At 46.0% G+C, this 18,971-nt stretch overlaps 1 protein-coding gene across 9 annotated transcripts in view; it reads right to left on the reverse strand.

The window, feature by feature from the left end:
* Positions 1–18,971, reverse strand: part of LOC139584488 (homeodomain-interacting protein kinase 2-like) — a 117,777-nt gene that overhangs the window by 76,264 nt on the left and 22,542 nt on the right. The window lies entirely within an intron of this gene.

The following is an 18,971-nucleotide window of genomic DNA, read 5'->3' on the forward strand; positions in this document are numbered from 1 at the left end:
CAAACCGTGCTTAAAAAGGCATGCAATTCCTCTCAGCTTGAACTAATGATGACCCCCCAAAAATGTATTTGTTTAAACGACAGCCATCTGTTTTCATGATAGATTTCACCGAAACGCTCTTAATAAAAGACTATCTGTAACTGTGGTTGTCGGTTCTTTCATTCTCCGCATGTTCATGTAGCTGAGGCTTGGTGCCGTAATGGGAATTATGTCCTTTGGGAGACAGACGCTGCTATATCACCCTCCCAGGGAGGGACGCTGTGCTCTATGTTCCCCCCACTAGCCCCGCTCACACATTGATGACCAGCCTGAACATGGCTGCTCTATGTTCCCCCCACTAGCCCCGCTCACACATTGATGACCAGCCTGAACATGGCTGCTCTATGTTCCCCCCACTAGCCCCGCTCACACATTGATGACCAGCCTGAACATGGCTGCTCTATGTTCCCCCCACTAGCCCCGCTCACACATTGATGACCAGCCTGAACATGGCTGCTCTATGTTCCCCCCCACTAGCCCCGCTCACACATTGATGACCAGCCTGAACATGTCTGCTCTATGTTCCCCACACTAGCCCCGCTCACACATTGATAACCAGTCTGAACATGTCTGCTCTATGTTCCCCTCACTAGCCCCGTTCACACATTGATGACCAGTCTGAACATGGCTGCTCTATGTTCCCCCCACTAGCCCCGCTCACACATTGATGACCAGCCTGAACATGTCTGCTCTATGTTCCACCCACTAGCCCCGCTCACACATTGATGACCAGCCTGAACATGTCTGCTCTATGTTCCCCCCACTAGCCCCGCTCACACATTGATGACCAGTCTGAACATGTCTGCTCTATGTTCCCCCCACTAGCCCCGCTCACACATTGATGACCAGCCTGAACATGTCTGCTCTATGTTCCCCCCACTAGCCCCGCTCACACATTGATGACCAGCCTGAACATGTCTGCTCTATGTTCCCCCCACTAGCCCCGCTCACACATTGATGACCAGCCTGGACATGTCTGCTCTATGTTCCCCCCACTAGCCCCGCTCACACATTGATGACCAGCCTGAACATGTCTGCTCTATGTTCCCCCCACTAGCCCCGCTCACACATGGATGATCAGCCTGGACATGTCTGCTCTATGTTCCCCCCACTAGCCCCGCTCACACATTGATGATCAGCCTGAACATGTCTGCTCTATGTTCCCCCCACTAGCCCCGCTCACACATTGATGATCAGCCTGAACATGTCTGCTCTATGTTCCCCCCACTAGCCCCGCTCACACATTGATGACCAGCCTGAACATGTCTGCTCTATGTTCCACCCACTAGCCCCGATCACACATTGATGACCAGCCTGGACATGTCTGCTCTATGTTCCCCCCACTAGCCCCGCTCACACATTGATGACCAGCCTGAACATGTCTGCTCTATGTTCCCCCCACTAGCCCCGCTCACACATGGATGATCAGCCTGGACATGTCTGCTCTATGTTCCCCCCACTAGCCCCGCTCACACATGGATGATCAGCCTGGACATGTCTGCTCTATGTTCCCCCCACTAGCCCCGCTCACACATTGATGACCAGCCTCAACATGTCTGCTCTATGTTCCCCCCACTAGCCCCGCTCACACATTGATGACCAGCCTGAACATGTCTGATCTATGTTCCCCCCACTAGCCCCGATCACACATTGATGACCAGCCTGAACATGTCTGCTCTATGTTCCCCACACTAGCCCCGCTCACACATTGATGACCAGCCTGAACATGTCTGATCTATGTTCCCCCCACTAGCCCCGCTCACACATTGATGACCAGCCTGGACATGTCTGCTCTATGTCTGGTGTCTCCTCTCTGATTGCGGTAACTACCTCAGGCCAGTAAGACCACTTCAGAGCCATCACATGTAATGACCTGGTAAGTGTGTGAGAGAGAGAGAGAGAGAGAGAGAGAGAGAGAGAGAGAGAGGAGAGAGAGAGAGAGAGAGAGAGAGAGAGAGAGAGAGAGAGAGAGAGAGAGAGAGAGAGAGAGAGAGAGAGAGAGAGAGAGAGCGAGAGCGAGAGCGAGAGCGAGAGCGAGAGAGAGAGAGAGAGAGAGAGCACGGTCTGTAGGTACTACTCTCATATCACCTCTGTGAAACTCTGACCCTCTGCTGCTCCATAGCCCATAGCCATGCTATGAGGGTTATGAAAACAAAATAAATCAGTAACTACACCAACCAGATCGTGAGTGCATTCAGTTCCCTCTACCCTGATATGCTCCAAACTCCTGAGCCATTCCATTGTACGTACATGTACACAAAGACAGTAAAGGCCTGCACTCATATGCATGCACATCTTTGAAATATTTGTCAATTCAAGATTTGTCTTTTTTTTTCTCCCCAATTCCTGTCATCTGACTAAAGCAGGTTGTGTGGGGATGAATCATTGTTTAATGCTCAATGGTGCTATTCTGCTTGTGCACTCAATATAAGCTAATAACCAAGGCAGACGGTTGAAAAAGGGAAATGGTCTATGTTCATAAAACAGAGGGATTAGGCTTCAAGGACCAGTGGGTTCTGAGTTTCGAAGGAGTCGCAGAGAAAAGTCACTATCCCAATTTGCACTGGGTTTTCCCTCAGTCGAAGTGTGTTTCTCTTCACATTTAACAATGAGAAATATATTTCCACACAAAAACCGCTCCTATTAATTAAACAGCCTTCTTTCTGAACCCATTTCAGTCGGTAGTCATCTCTAAGTCATCTCTCATTCAGTCGGTAGTCATCTCTAAGTCATCTCTCATTCAGTCGGTAGTCATCTCTAAGTCATCTCTCATTCAGTCGGTAGTCATCTCTAAGTCATCTCTCATTCAGTCGGTAGTCATCTCTAAGTCATCTCTCATTCAGTCGGTAGTCATCTCTAAGTCATCTCTCATTCAGTCGGTAGTCATCTCTAAGTCATCTCTCATTCAGTCGGTAGTCATCTCTAAGTCATCTCTCATTCAGTCGGTAGTCATCTCTAAGTCATCTCTCATTCAGTCGGTAGTCATCTCTAAGTCATCTCTCATTCAGTCGGTAGTCATCTCTAAGTCATCTCTCATTCAGTCGGTAGTCATCTCTAAGTCATCTCTCATTCAGTCGGTAGTCATCTCTAAGTCATCTCTCATTCAGTCGGTAGTCATCTCTAAGTCATCTCTCATTCAGTCGGTAGTCATCTCTAAGTCATCTCTCATTCAGTCGGTAGTCATCTCTAAGTCATCTCTCATTCAGTCGGTAGTCATCTCTAAGTCATCTCTCATTCAGTCGGTAGTCATCTCTAAGTCATCTCTCATTCAGTCGGTAGTCATCTCTAAGTCATCTCTCATTCAGTCGGTAGTCATCTCTAAGTCATCTCTCATTCAGTCGGTAGTCATCTCTAAGTCATCTCTCATTCAGTCGGTAGTCATCTCTAAGTCATCTCTCATTCAGTCGGTAGTCATCTCTAAGTCATCTCTCATTCAGTCGGTAGTCATCTCTAAGTCATCTCTCATTCAGTCGGTAGTCATCTCTAAGTCATCTCTCATTCAGTCGGTAGTCATCTCTAAGTCATCTCTCATTCAGTCGGTAGTCATCTCTAAGTCATCTCTCATTCAGTCGGTAGTCATCTCTAAGTCATCTCTCATTCAGTCGGTAGTCATCTCATCTCCGCCTCCACAGATAAAAAACAACACACTACTGGAGGTGGATGCATCCATTTTCTAATGCTAACCCTTTTAATTATTAACCAGGATTCAATACAGGAGTAATTATTTTTCCAAACAATTTACGCCTCAGGCACCAAACGGCTGCAATTTGACACAGCTATATATTTCTTCTGCTGCCACACAACGCTATTAGTCATTTTAAATTATTTATCAACCATCCAGGGTGGAATAAGATTTGCTACCACTGGGTTTCGTTTTCCTGGTTAGCCTATAACTTTTGGAACACTTTATATGTATTTGTAAAGCTCCACAAGCAACACTGAGGGACATAAGGAACCAACAAGCGTGCTCAGTCCACAGAGATTTCTTTGTTACTTGAAAACTGGTTAAAAGCAAAATATCAGAATGGGATTTTTGGCACCCAAGCGAATGTCTTTTAAGGGAGTATGCAAGCACACTTGTTCGGTTAGCCTAGCTGGCTAGGTGCCAGCCAAACTGACGCATGCTGACGCCTTAAGCTTTACTACAGTAATGGATGTGACTGTTTCATCAGGGAGCCACAAAGATGAAGTAAACAAATGTAATTACTGAATTGACGTTGTTTGCTATTTCACGCAGCCACAGAATAGAAAGAAGCTAAACAAATGATTTTGTATTTTAATTATTTCGCATTTAAATTTGAGAGATCATTCACACAAAGTAATGAGACTGGGTGTGTAAGTATGCCTCCAGAATAATATGGTAAAGTTGGCCTCATGTACTGTATAGGCCCTGCAACAAATAAATAAAAGGACATCCAAAATCTGTTGATCTATTTCATTCCACTCCTTGTACTCTGTGTCATTTGCCGAAGATGTGGGAAATGACCAGGAATGACTTTGGCAAATGACAAGAGTGTCAAGGAGTGTAATGTTAGCTAAAACAACTCATAACCAGACTACAGGAGGAGGGATCCCGGTTGAATGTGGACGCGCATTGGACAGTCAAATCAAATCAAATGCTATTGGCTCACATACACATTTAACAGATGTTATTGCAGGTGTAGCGAAATGCTTGTGTTCCGAGCTCCAACAGTGCAGTAGTATCTAACAATTCACAACAATACACACAAATCTAAAAGTAAAATAATATAATTTAGAAATATATAAATATAAGGACGAGCAATGTCGGAGTGGCATTGACTAGAATACATTAGAATACAGTATATACATATGAAATTAGTAAAACAGTATGCAAACATTATTAAAGTGACCAGTGATTCCATGTCTATGTACATAGGACAGCAGCCTCTACGGTGCAGGGTTGAGAAACCGGGTGGTAGCCAGCTAGTGAGTGACTAAGTTCAGGACAGGGTATTGGGTGAAGGCCGGCTAGTGATGGCTATTTAACAGTCTAATGGCCTTGTGTTAGAAGCTATTTTTCAGTCTCTCGGTCCCAGCTTTGATGCACCTGTACTGACCTCGCCTTCTGGATGATAGGGGGGTAAACAGGCCGTGGCTCGGGTGGTTGATATCCTTGATGATCATTTTGGCCTTCCTGTGACATTGGGTGCTGTTGGTGTCCTGGAGGGCAGGCAGTGTGCCCCCGGTGATGCGTTGGGCAGACCGCACCACCCTCTGGAGAGCCCTGCGGTTTCGGGTGGTGAAGTTGCCGTACCAGGCTGTGATACAGCCTGACAGGATGCATCTGTAAAATTTTGTGAGGGTCTTAGGGGCCAAGCCGAATTTCTTCAGCCTCCTGATGTTGAAGAGGCGCTGTTGTGCCTTCTTCACCACACTGTCTGTGTGGGTGGACCATTTCAGATTGTCAGTGATGTGTACGCCGAGGAACTTGAAGCTTTTCACCTTCTCCACTGCGGTCCCATCAATGCGGATGGGGGCGTGCTACCTCTGCTGTCTCCTGAAGTCCATGATCAGCTCCTTCGTTTTGTTGACAAAGAGGGAAAGGTTATTTTCCTAGAACCACTCTGCCAGGGCCCTCACCTCCTCCCTGTAGGCTGTCTCGTCATTGTTGGTAATCAGGCCTACTACTGTTGTGTCGTCCACAAACTTGATGATTGAGTTGGAGGCGTGCATATCCATGCAGTCATGGGTGAACAGGGAGTATAGGAGGGAGCTGAGCACGCACCCTTGTGGGGCCCTAGTGTTGAGGATCAGCGTAGTGGAGGTGTTGTTTCCTACTTTCACCACCTGGGGGCGGCCCGTCAGGAAGTCCAGGACCCAGTTGCACAGAACGGGGTTCAGACCCAGGACCTCGAGCTTAATGATGAGCTTGGAGGGTACTATGGTGTTGAAGACTGAACTGTAGTCAATGAACAGCATTATGACATAGGTATTCTTCTTGTCCAGATGGGATAGGGCAGTGTGCAGTGCGATGTCGATTGCATCGTCTGTGGATATATTGGGCGGTAAGTAAATTGAAGTGTGTCTAGGGTGTCTGGTAAGGTGGAGGTGATATGATCCTTGACTAGTCTCTCAAAGCACTTCATGATGACAGAAGTGAGTGCTACAGGCCGATAGTCATTTAGTTCAGTCACCTTTGATTTCTTGGGTACAGGAACAATGGTGGCCATCTAGAAGCATGTGGGGACAGCAGACTGGGATAGGGAGAGATTGAATATGTCCATAAAACTCCAGCCAGCTGGTCTGTGCATGCTCTGAGGATGAGGCTAGAGATGACATCTGGGCCGGCAGCCTTAAGAGTGTTAACACGCTTAAACGTCTAACTCACGTTGGCCACAGAGAACGAGAGCCCACAATCCTCGGGAGCGAGCCGTGTCAGTGCACTTTGAAACCAACGCACACCGTGACGTATAGCACTGCCCACCGGGTGAAATACTGTGAACAGAGTGTGTCCTCCTCTCCTCACAAGCCCCAGCTGGCCTGCCTGCCTGGCGCAAATTAGCCAAACTATTTACCCTCATATATGCACATTAGCAAATTCTTCCAATTGAGAAAACAAATGCATCTGTTTGGTTCTGTTCACTTTATGGTAGACTGCACAGCCCTGTGCACACCAGGCATTCTCTATCCACTGCGGCAGTCAATCAGAGAGGCCTGATGGAGCTCAGCGCAGCCCAGGCCAGCTGCACTACCCTGGGCCTCAGTCTTTGAGGACCTGCCCCTGACTGCCCCAGCCTTACTTTAAATTAGGAGATTCAGGGACCAAAAGGAACTTTCTTCCACATCCAGCGAGCACCGTGACACATATTTTCCATCCTGGTGTGGGTTTTTTAATATTCATGCACTCGGTTGGTAGAGGTTAGGAGAGGAGGGAAGGCGTTTTATGGCTACCTGTGGATGAGTGGCAGGTATGCAGGCAAAGGGGGGCGGTTGTGTCTGCAGGAGACCTAGTGATTTATTTAGACCTGGGGGCACCACCCGCAGAAGGCGGGCACCGCCACCACCATCATCACCACTGACTACGGAACAGCGACAAAACACCAGCACGAGCACCAACACTTACGCAAAACCCTCCTGGCTGTGTGCTATGCTAACCACCTCAGGAGTGTCAGAAGAGAAAACCCTGTGTTTCAAAAATAATCCAATCTGTGATTCAAAGAGAACATTTCAGCTTTGCCACCCTGAGTGGGCGGAACTCCAGGTCACATTTCATAAGGCAGCAGCTTCACATTCTCCAGTAATATCCTGGGAAATGTATGGAAATTAAAAAGTTAGTAACTGTTAGGGGGAGAACAATAATGGGTGCTAGGATATAGCCTAACTAGATAACCAGTAGCTCGGCAGTATCACGCTCCTGCTTGAATAACCTGTTACAGTCTCCACATCAGCCAGAGGTGTGATTGCAAGCTTCACACCTTTTTATTAGTTACCTGGGTCGAATGGTATTTTTTCACTAGCTGCCAAAATGACTTGGGGCTATTGACTATATATATGTACAGTATTGAATGATACATATGCTTGACTAGCGTGGGTTAATTAGCTAGCCATCTCTAGCAATATGAAGGGGAGGGTTAGACACTGTGAACTAAGATGCCCACAGGCACCTTCAATGAGAAGACTGTTATTAGAATTATGTCATGCATCCTAAAGCGGGTGCAGTAATGTCGAAAGCAGTCTATTATTTTGGCCTTTTACTGTAAAGCACCTCGCTTTACAGTGCAACAACTTAAAACTCACAAAAAATAACAATTTGATAGCACTGACACTGAAATGTCACAACTAAAAAATCAAGAGTAATTAGAATAGGAAATGTAATGCTCCTTGCCAGGTTTAAAAACACAAGAGGCCTCATCTGCATTTCTAATGAGCTGCCAATGCTGGGAGGCAAATGTAACGCGTTGCCTTCCCAGCAAACTCCCAAGGAATGTGCAAACTTTAAAAAATATAATGTTTAACTAGGCAAGTCAGTTAAGAACAAATTCTTATTTACAATGACAGCCTACCGGGAAACAGTGGGTTAACTGCCTTGTTCAGGGGCAGATTTTTACCTTGTCAGCTCGGGGATTCGATCCAGCAACCTTTCGGTTACTGGCTCAACTCTCTAACCACTAGGCTACCTGCCGCCCCACTTAAGTATCAAAAGTAAACATAATTGTTCAAACATACTTAAGTATCAACAGTAAAAGTATAAATAATTTCAAATTCAGAATAGATAGCCAGGGACATACTCCAAAACTCAGACATCATTTACAAACTAAGCATTTGTGTTTAGTGAATTGAGCCATTTTCCTGTCCTGTGTCAGGGAAAATGTATGGAGTAAAAAGTACCTTATTTTCCTTAGGCATGTAGTGAAGTAAAAGTTGTCAAAAATATAAATAGTAAAGTAAAGTAAAGATACCGAACCCCCCCCCCCCCCCCACCCCCGACTTAAGTAGTACTTTAAAGTATTTTTACTTAAGTACTTTACACCACTGCTTGATGTCTCACATGGAGGCAGGCTAAATGTGCTGGAACGGCTCTCTGGCTTCTCCTTCTCTAACTAACAGCAGCTAGGCAGGGCTAGTGTTACACTGGGGCCTGTTAGACTAGCCTGTAAGCGTTAGTGCGCTGGTTGTGCCTGACTGAGAAAGATGAGAACCATAGACAGGGTAGAGGAATGAAGAATAGGATTGGAGTGGTTGCCTGATGGGGCTTAGGTTGAGAGTAGAGGTTGACATGAAAACAGGACTCCCGTGGGTCTTGTGGGTCCTGTGGGATAGTGGCAGGAATGGGAGTCAAGTTCTAGAGTCAAGTTCTAGAGTTAAGTTCTAGAGTCAAGTTCAGGACAGGACTGGACGGGATCAACAGTCCGCAGGAACGGGCAGTACAGGAATAGTTATTAACATCGTTTTTTGGGTGGAAATATGTCATGTGTGGAACATTTCGTAAAAACAACATCTGTGTAGGCAAGGAATAATATAGCGTACTTAATAAAAATCTGTAAAAAAGGGTAATTTCCCCCCTCCCCCTTCAGTTGTAGCCAGTCACTATAGGCTGCCTCAGATGCCAATCTACGTCAGTAGGCTAAGTGATGAAGCCTTACACGCTTCCCAAACAGGACACATACATGTTATTCAATTATTGCACCCACACTGCTCCCGCGCGTCAACGAGCGTCTGCGTTAGAAGTTGCTTCTATTTGTGACACCGAACGCGATGCAAGTCCTGCCTCTCCCATCTCCTCATTGGCTTTTAGAAGCATATACCCACGTGCCATCTCCTCATTGGTTATACCCATGTGGGTGATTGAAAGATCAACTGAGGTCGGTTGTGGTAATACACCTTATTATTAAAGTTAGTTGCCAATCACCATATAAAATCCAAAGAAGAAAACCCTGGAAGGAGGAGAGATGACTAGAAACGATTCGGTTGACCGTTTTATGTGTGGATTAATTGTTGCAGTAGAGGACTTTCTGCATTTCAGGTAAAATAACAACTCAACGTTTATATCCCAGGACAAATTAGCTAGCAACAGCAAGTTAGCTAAATAGGACAAATTATCTAGCAACTGCAAGATAGCTAGCTGAATTGCCATAAATATTCGACCTGTCCCCAAATTAATATAATTGGTACAGAGTTTGTTTTGATATGTCAACCTGCGTGTCTGATCACATTTGGTGTGGGGGGACCAAATCAATTTACGCAGGATGGCGCACGTGGCCGCACGCGCGCATCCGGTTTGGGCATGGTGTTAGCCTTCAATAGAGGAACTGCACCATCTTGTTGCAGCCAAGGACCCATCACTAACATTAACATTAGAGCCAAGGAAAGAGAGATATTTTAGTTAAAGTTTATGGAGTTGTCTTCGACAATGAAGGGACAGATAACACAACTTGTAAAAAAAATGCTGAGGTTTAATCAAATGAGCTACAAACCGGAGAGCGGGACAAGCGGCCTGAAGCAGCATAGCTGCTCTACTCCCAAGCCCAACTGTTTGCATATTTAACTAAACCCATACCATCTGAGGTGAAGAGTGAAATAAAAATAGATTGACATATGCAGTAGGTTACTGCTGCTCAGTTTTTGTATTTTATTTTTTATGTTCATGTTGTAAATGTTAATGTGTTGTAAATGTTCATGTGTGCGCAGTGCTCAGCTGTAGGCTACAGTTTTATACCGGTGCTGAGCAGACCATCCTGCTGGGGTCTCTGTCCTCCAGCCTAATCAATCTACATTTAGGTCATTTAAAATACATTCTTATCCAGAGCGATTTGGGCTACAGTACGTGTATTTAACTAAGATACTGTAGGTAAGACAACCACATACCACAGTTGAATATTGCATTACCGAAATAATTTTCAATACTTCCTAAACAAAAACAATAGCCAACATATTTCTGCATGCAAAAATGAGCACGGCACAAGACCGGTGAGATTTTAATCAGGAAGGGTTCTTGGGTTATAGAACTGTTGTGGAATCAGGACAGTACAGGAAAATTATTGACAGTAATTAATTTTCACTCCCTTGTCAACCTCTAGTTGAGAGTGAGACACCCTATGGCTGAGTGGTCATGCCACTCCATTACTGTAGCCAGCAATGATCAGATCAGAATCACTAGTGGAAAGAGAGAATGTACTGTAGAATGCAGTCCCCTTTAGAAATCTCTGTCCTAGAGTTTCTAGGAGGCTGTCATGAGAGGCATCCAGGCATGGATACCAGTTCAGCAGACTAGAGCACAGATGCTAGCTCAACTCACTGATGGAGTCAGCACTCCTAATATCCCTTACAGGGATAGTCACGTGTGTTGGGCTATTTTCCCCACTCCACCTAAAATGTCTGGCAGACTATTCCCAAAGCCCTCCTCCTATATTAAATCTGTATGATGTGTGGGATATTGACATTGGGTAATGACTGACAGGCAGGAAGAAGAGAGACAATAATCCATTTATCTGGTCCAGGGTAAGCCGGACCAGTTTACCTGTTACATCATTAGCTAGCTACCGCAGACAGGAGGGAGGGAGGCCATAGGGAGGCTAGCTAGCTAGCTGACTGACGTAATCAACGGGATAAACACACAGTATGAACAGGTACTGCTCTGCTCTGCAGACATAGGCTCCAGACCTTCAGGCCAAATAGAAGGATAGAAGGACTTTATACACTGACTGCATTGCTGTGCCGTGCTAGCAATGATAGATTTATGCTAAAATGACATGAGAAACAAATTAATAATAAATGAATAATGTACTGTGTTTCTCAGTGTTTTATTAATTAGAACCACTCCTATCGGAGGATCTGTTCCTCGTTCCTGTAAATGGAATCGCTCATGTTTACCTTGAATACCCATGTTTTATTTGCATGAGTCAACCTCGTGGAAAATCCATAAATCATTTGCAATGCTAACGTACCCTCAGCAGCATATCTATTGCCTGCCTAATGCAAATAGCCGTGTAGCAGGGATCACATTCCCACAAAACACACAGTAACAACCAAGTAAAAGAGCAAGTAAAGACAGAGGGATGGGAGGAAGGTTTCAAATGAATTCCTTATTGCAGGGGGCTCTTAAAGCAAACACATAGGAATCCTTTCACTGCAATTTCTAAGCTAAATATCAAAAGTCTAGAGTGGAGCTTTTGAAAAACAGATAAAGATATTGTTAGGGATGTTGCCTAAACAGAAATAAGCAGAAGGGGAATGGCTTGTCAAATGCTGCTAGGCTAGCCGTGGTAGAGGTCGAGTGGAGTGAAACAGCCCAGTTGTTACGCCCTGACCTTAGTGAGCCTTTTTTGTCTCTATTTGGTTTGGTCAGGGTGTGATTTGGGGTGGGCATTCTATGTTTTTGTTTTCTATGGTTTTGTATTTCTATGTTTTGGCCAGGTATGGTTCTCAATCAGGGACAGCTGTCTATCGTTGTCTCTGATTGGGAACCATACTTAGGTAGCAATTTCCCTCCTTTCAGTGTGGGAAGTTGTCTTTGTTTGTGGCACTATAGCCTTAAGCTTCACGGTTGTTTTTGTAATGTTTATTGTTTTTGTCGGCGTCATCCTTAATAAAAGGAATATGTACGCTCACCACCCTGTACCTTGGTACCCTCTTTTTGACAGCCGTGACAGAACATCTCACCACCAAAGGACCAAGCAGCGTGGTAAGGGGGAGCAGCGTTGTCAGGAGGACTGGACATGAGAGGACATCCTGGACGGCAAAGGATCCTGGACATGGGAGGAGATCCTGGCCGGAAGGGATCGCCTGCCGTGGGAGCCGGTGGAAGCATTGAGAAAGGCGGAGGCAGCGAGTAAAGGGGCCCAGCGTTACGAGGGAACGCGGCTAGCAAGGGCACGCGAGGAGATTGGCTGAGTCAGGTTGGAGACCTGAGCCAACTCCCCGTGCTTACCGTGGCGAGCGTCGTACTGGTCAGGCACCGTGTTATGCGGTGGAACGCACAGTGTCTCCAGTGCGCGTTCACAGCCCGGTGCGCTACATCCTAGCTCCCCGCATCTTCCGGGCTAGGGTGAGCATCCAGCCAGAACGGGTTGTGCCAGCTCTAAGCTCGAGACCTCCAGTGCGCCTCCACGGCCCAGTGTATTCGGTGCCTCTGCCAAGGACAAAGCCTCCTGTATGTCTCTCCAGCCTGGTGAGTCCTGTGCCTGCGCCCATAACTAAGCCTCCTGTATGTCTCCCCAGCCTGGTGAGTCCTGTGCCTGCTGCCAGAACCAGGCCTCCTGTATGTCTCCCCAGCCTGGTGAGCCCTGTGGCAGCTCCACGTACCAGACTGTCCATACGTCTCCTCACTCCAGTGATGATCCATGGCAAGAAGCCTCCAGTGATGATCCATTGCACGAAGCCTCCAGTTATGATCCATGGCAAGAAGCCTCCAGTGATGATCCATGGCACGAAGCCTCCAGTGATGATCCATGGCACGAGGCCTCCCACGACGGCCTCCAGTCCGGAGCCTCCAGCGACGGCCCCCAGTCCGGAGCCTCCAGCGACGGTCCCCAGTGCGGAGCCTCCAGCGATGGTCCCCAGTCCGGAGCCCCCAGCGACGGTCCCCAGTCCGGGGCCCGCAACGAGGGTCCCCAGTCCGCGAGCCCCCAGCGACGGTCCCCAGTCCGGGGGCCCGCAACGAGGGTGGCCAGTCCGGGGCCCGCAATGAGGGTGCCCAGTGCGGGGCCCGCAACGAGGGTCCCCAGTCCGCGAGCCCCCAGCGACAGTCCCCAGTCCGGGGCCCGCAGCGAGGGTGCCCAGTCCGGGGCCCGCAACGAGGGTGCCCAGTCCGGGGCCCGCAGCGAGGGTGCCCAGCCCGGGGCCCGCAGCGAGGGTGCCCAGTCCGGGGCCCGCAGCGAGGGTGACCAGTCCGGGGCCCGCAGCGAGGGTGCCCAGCCCGGGGCCCGCAGCGAGGGTGCCCAGCCCGGGGCCCGCAGCGAGGGTGACCAGTCCGGGGTCGGCGACGAGGGTCCCCGCACCAGAGGTGCCACCAAAGTGGGGTGAGCCAGTGGTGGAGCGGGGTCTGCGTCCCGCACCTGAGCCGCCACCGCGGATAGATGCCCACCCAGACCCTCCCCTATAGGTTCAGGTTTTGCGGCCAGAGTCCGCAACTTTGGGGGGGAGGGGGTACTGTCACGCCCTGACCTTAGTGAGCCTTTTTTGTCTCTATTTGGTTTGGTCAGGGTGTGATTTGGGGTGGGCATTCTATGTTTTTGTTTTCTATAATTTTGTATTTCTATGTTTTGGCCAGGTATGGTTCTCAATCAGGGACAGCTGTCTATCGTTGTCTCTGATTGGGAACCATACTTAGGTATCCCTTTTCCCTCCTTTCAGTGTGGGAAGTTGTCTTTGTTTGTGGCAACATAGCCTTAAGCATCACGGTTGTTTTTGTATTGTTTATTGTTTTTGTCGGCGGCATCCTAAATAAAAGGAATATGTACGCTCACCACGCTGCGCTTTGGTCCGCTTCGTACGACGGCCGTGACACCAGTGGACTATAGCCTGGTCCAAAATAAATCATTACAGAGGACACGGTGCACAAAGCCGGAGTGACTATGTACATTTTCATGCAACAGTTCCCTATTTTACATAAAAAATAAATAGTGCCGGTACGGCGTAACGGTAAAACATGAGCCTATCACAATAACTTCAAACAAAGATAGAAAGAAAACTGTAGGCTGTTACACCATAATCTATTACTGCCTGTCACCCACATGAGAAATTAGCGAATTAACTTGAAAATGGGTGGCATACGCTCCAAAATGCAGTGTGGTTCGAGGTGATCACTAAAGGCAGAGAGACGCGCGGCCACCAGCGAACATCAAGTGTGCCAAATGTCCATCGCAAAATGTCATTACACTTTTTGGTCTTTATTATAGACAACTCTTTCGTCAAATGGCGGGTACTGTTTTAGATGCTGGAATTATTTTAGAGTGGACAAAGGTGTGCAAGTAGCCTACTTTTTGAAGTGATCTGTTTGACAATCAGATGAAAACATCATGCCTGGTTGTGTTATTGCCCCATTAAAAGCAAATACATGTTTACAGTTCAATGACATATCTTTACTATTAGGCTTATAAAAAAATTGGAGGTCCCGTACCGTGAATAAATAAAATCTACTTTCAACCCTGAGTAGAGGGAGATAGTGTTGCCCTGTTTGCAAATTACGGTTAGTGCCAAGGCATGTGTGGGTTCTGGCTGTGTGTGTGTGTGTGTGTGTGTGTGTGTGTGTGTGTGTGTGTGTGTGTGTGTGTGTGTGTGTGTGTGTGTGTGTGTGTGTGTGTGTGTGTGTGTGTGTGTGTGTGTGTGTGTGTGTGTGTGTGTGCCTGCATATGTGTAGTACTGTGCCTCACACCTGCTCTCCCTAGACCAGGCAGTGCCTACACAGCAACAAAGCTTCCCCCAACGCTGGCTGTGTAACCCAAACAGAGTTTGCTATAGGCAAAAAATACTTTAAGCAGTAGGGGAGAAGAAAGTCCTACCCAGCGAGTCATCTGTTTCTAATGCAGGGCCCGCTGGTGTGGATTACAGGGACAGATTACAGGAGAACTTCTGCCTGACCCCACATCTTCATCCTGGGGGAAATGGGAGCCAGACTTGATGGGGCGGTGGGAGCGGTCCACCGCCACGCTACGTGTTTACAGTCCCTGTTCAATGAGGGGTTTCTCTGGCTTTCTTCTTTTTTTTTAAACACAACCCCCAAAAAACTATTTCCCAGAAACTGGTCTCTGCGGCAAATATTTCCCAGGTGCTGTCATTGTGAAGCTGTTACCACCGTGCTGTAAAGCAGCACACTACTCAACAGACCTGCCGTCCTAATCTTCAAAGCAGCACCACAACCTGGTTGTTTTTATCATATTAAACACGATAAGCAGCTGGTTTCTCAGAAAGCTGGGGAGGGGGAGGTTAACAGTAAGGATATGAGCTGGGAACCCACAGGGAATGATAAGGAGACAGAGAGAGAGAAAGATAGAGATAAAGAACGAGAGAGAGAGAGAGAGCATGAGAGAGAGAGAGAGAGAGAGAGAGAGAGAGAGAGAGAGAGAGAGAGAGAGAGAGAGAGAGAGAGAGAGAGAGAGAGAGAGAGAGAGAGAATGCGAGAGAGAGAATGAGAGAGAGAGAGAGAATGCGAGAGAGAGAATGCGAGAGAGAGAATGAGAGAGAAGAACTAATAATTCTGCAAAAATATCATGTTCAACGTAAAATACCCGCTAATTTTCCAAATCCAGAAAAGAGCCGTTAAATGCTACAACCACCTTAAAGGAAGCGATTCCCAAACCTTCCATAACAAAGCCATCACCTACTGAAAAATTTACCTGGAGAAGAGCCCCCTAAGCAAGCTGGTCCTGGGGCTCTGTTCACAAACACAAACAGACCCCACAGAGCCCCTGGACAGCAACAATATTAGACCCAACCAAATCATGAGAAAACAAAAAGATAATTATTTGATACATTGGAAAACATTAACAAAAGAACTGAGCAAATTAGAATGCTATTTGGCCCTAAACAGAGAGTGCAGAGTGGCATAATACCTGACCACTGTGACTGGAAATCTTTGACTATGTACACACTCAGTGAGCATAGCCTTGCTATTGAGAAAGAAAGCCGAAGACAGACCTGGCTCTCAAAAGAAGACAGGCAATGTGCACACTGCCCACAAAATGAGGTGGAAAATTAGCTGCACTTCCTAACCTCCTGCAAAATGTATGACCATATTAGTGACACATACAGTGGCTTGAGAAACTATTCACCCCCCTTGGCATTTTTCCTATTTTGTTGCCTTACAACCTGGAATTAAAATAGATTTTGGGGGGGTTTGTATCATTTGATTTACACAACATGCCTACCACTTTGAAGATGCAAAATATTTTTTATTGTGAAACAAACAAGAAATAAGACAAAAAAACAGAAAACTTGAGCGTGCATAACTTTTCACCCCCCCCAAAGTCAATACTATGTAGAGCCACCTTTTGCAGCAATTACAGCTGCAAGTCTCTTGGAGTATGTCTCTATAAGCTTGGCACATCTAGCCACTGGGACTTTTGCCCATTCTTCAAGGCAAAACTGCTCCAGCTCCTTCAGGTTGTATGGGTTCCGCTGGTGTACAGCAATCTTTAAGTCATACCACAGATTCTCAATTGGATTGAGGTCTGGGCTTTGACTAGGCCATTCCAAGACATTTAAATGTTTCCCCTTAAACCACTCGAGTGTTGCTTTAGCAGTATGCTTTGGGTCATTGTCCTGCTGGAAGGTGAACCTCCGTCGCAGTCTCAAATCTCTGGAAGACTGAAACAGGTTTCCCTCAAGAATTTCCCTGTATTTAGCACCATCCATCATTCCTTCAATTCTGACCAGTTTCCCAGTCCCTGCCGATGAAAAAAATCCCGACAACATGATGCTGCCACCACCATGCCTCACTGTGGGGACGAGGTTCTCGGGGTGATGAGAGGTGTTGGGTTTGTGCCAGACATAGCGTTTTCCTTGATGGACAAAAAACAAAATTTTTGTCTCATCTGACCAGAGTACCTTCTTCCATATGTTTGGGGAGTCTCCCACATACCTTTTGGCAAACACCAAACATGTTTGCTTATTTTTTTATATACACTCTTCCGTAAAGTCCACCTCCGTGGAGTGTACGGCTTAAAGTGGTCCTATGGACAGACACTCCAATCTCCGCTGTGGCGCTTTGCAGCTCCTTCAGGGATATCTTTAGTCTCTTTGTTGCCTCTCTGATTAATGCCCTCCTTGCCTGGTCCATGAGTTTTGGTGGGCGGCCCTCTCTTGGCAGGTTTGTTGTGGTGCCATATTCTTTCCAATTTTTAATAATGGATTTAATGGTGCTCTGTGGGATGTTCAAAGTTTTGGATATGTTTTTATAACCCATCCCTGATCTGTACTTCTCCACAACTTTGTCCCTGACCAGTTTGGAGAGCTCCTTGGTCTTCATGGTGCCGCTTGCTTGGTGGTCCCCCTTGCTTAGTGGTGTTGCAGACTTTGGGGCCTTACAGAACAGGTGTATATATACTGAGATCATGTGACAGATCATGTGACACTTAGATGGCACACAGCTGGACTTTATTTAACTAACTATGTGACTTCTGAAGGTAATTGGTTGCAGGAGATCTTATTTAGGGGCTTCATAGCAAACGGGGAGAATACATATGCACACACCACTTTTCCATTTTCCATTTTTTTAAATTTTCTGAAACAAGTAATTTTTGTCATTTCACATCACCAATTTGGACTATTTTGTGTATGTCCATTACATAAAATCCAAATAAAAATCTATTTAAATTACAGGTTGTAATGCAACAAAATAGGAAAAATGCCAAGGGGGTGAATACTTTTGCAAGGCACTGTATTTCCCTCAGATTACACAGAACCACAAAGAATTTGAAAACAAATCCAATTTTGATAAATTCTCATATCTATTGGGTTAAATACCACATTGTCCAATCACAGCAGCAAGATTTGTGACCTGTTGCCACAAGAAAAGGGCAACCAGTGAAGAACAAACACCATTGTAAATACAACCCATATTTATGTTGATTTATTTTCCCTTTTGTACTTTAACTATTTGCACATCATTACACCATAGACATAATATGACATTTGAAATGTCTTTATTATTTTGGAACTTTTGTGAGTGTAACTGTAATTTTTTTTTGTTTATTTCACTTTTGTTTATTATTTATTTCACTTGCTTTGGCAATGTAAACATATGTTTCCCATGCCAATAAAGCCCTTAAATTGAAATTGAGAAGGAGAGACCCTAACCAACTACAGCTCATAAGACTGGCACAGAGCAGAAAAACAGAGCCCAGAGCAAGAGCCTTGGTCCAAACACTGAGACCAACTAGGAAAACATTCCAATAAACCAACCGGTAAATCACACACGATGCACAAAGCACTGTGATATTGAAACAATCAAGGAGGAGAACAAATTTGTAAAGAAACATCTACCTCCCCTTGACAAATCTGTCCCGTCTGTAAACCTATTCAAACTAGAGGTCGACCGATTATGATTTTTCAACGCCGATACCGATACCGATTATTGGAGGACCAAAAAGCCGATACCACTTAATCTGCCGATTTTTTTATTTTTTATTATTTGTAATAATGACAATTACAACAATACTGAATGAACACTTATTTTAACTTAATATAATACATCAATAAAATCAATTTAGCCTCAAATAAATAATGAAACATGTTCAATTTGGTTTAAATAATGCAAAAACAAAGTGCTGGAGAAGAAAGTAAAAGTGCAATATGTGCCATGTAAGAAAGCTAACGTTTAAGTTCCTTGCTCAGAACATGAGAACATATGAAAGCTGGTGGTTCCTTTTAACATGAGTCTTCAATATTCCCAGGTAAGAAGTTTTAGGGTGTAGTTATTATAGGAATTATAGGACTATATTTCCCTCTATACCATTTGTATTTCATTAACCTTT

The sequence above is a fragment of the Salvelinus alpinus genome, chromosome 9 (genome assembly GCF_045679555.1).
Source record: "Salvelinus alpinus chromosome 9, SLU_Salpinus.1, whole genome shotgun sequence".
NCBI classification, from domain to species: domain Eukaryota; kingdom Metazoa; phylum Chordata; class Actinopteri; order Salmoniformes; family Salmonidae; genus Salvelinus; species Salvelinus alpinus.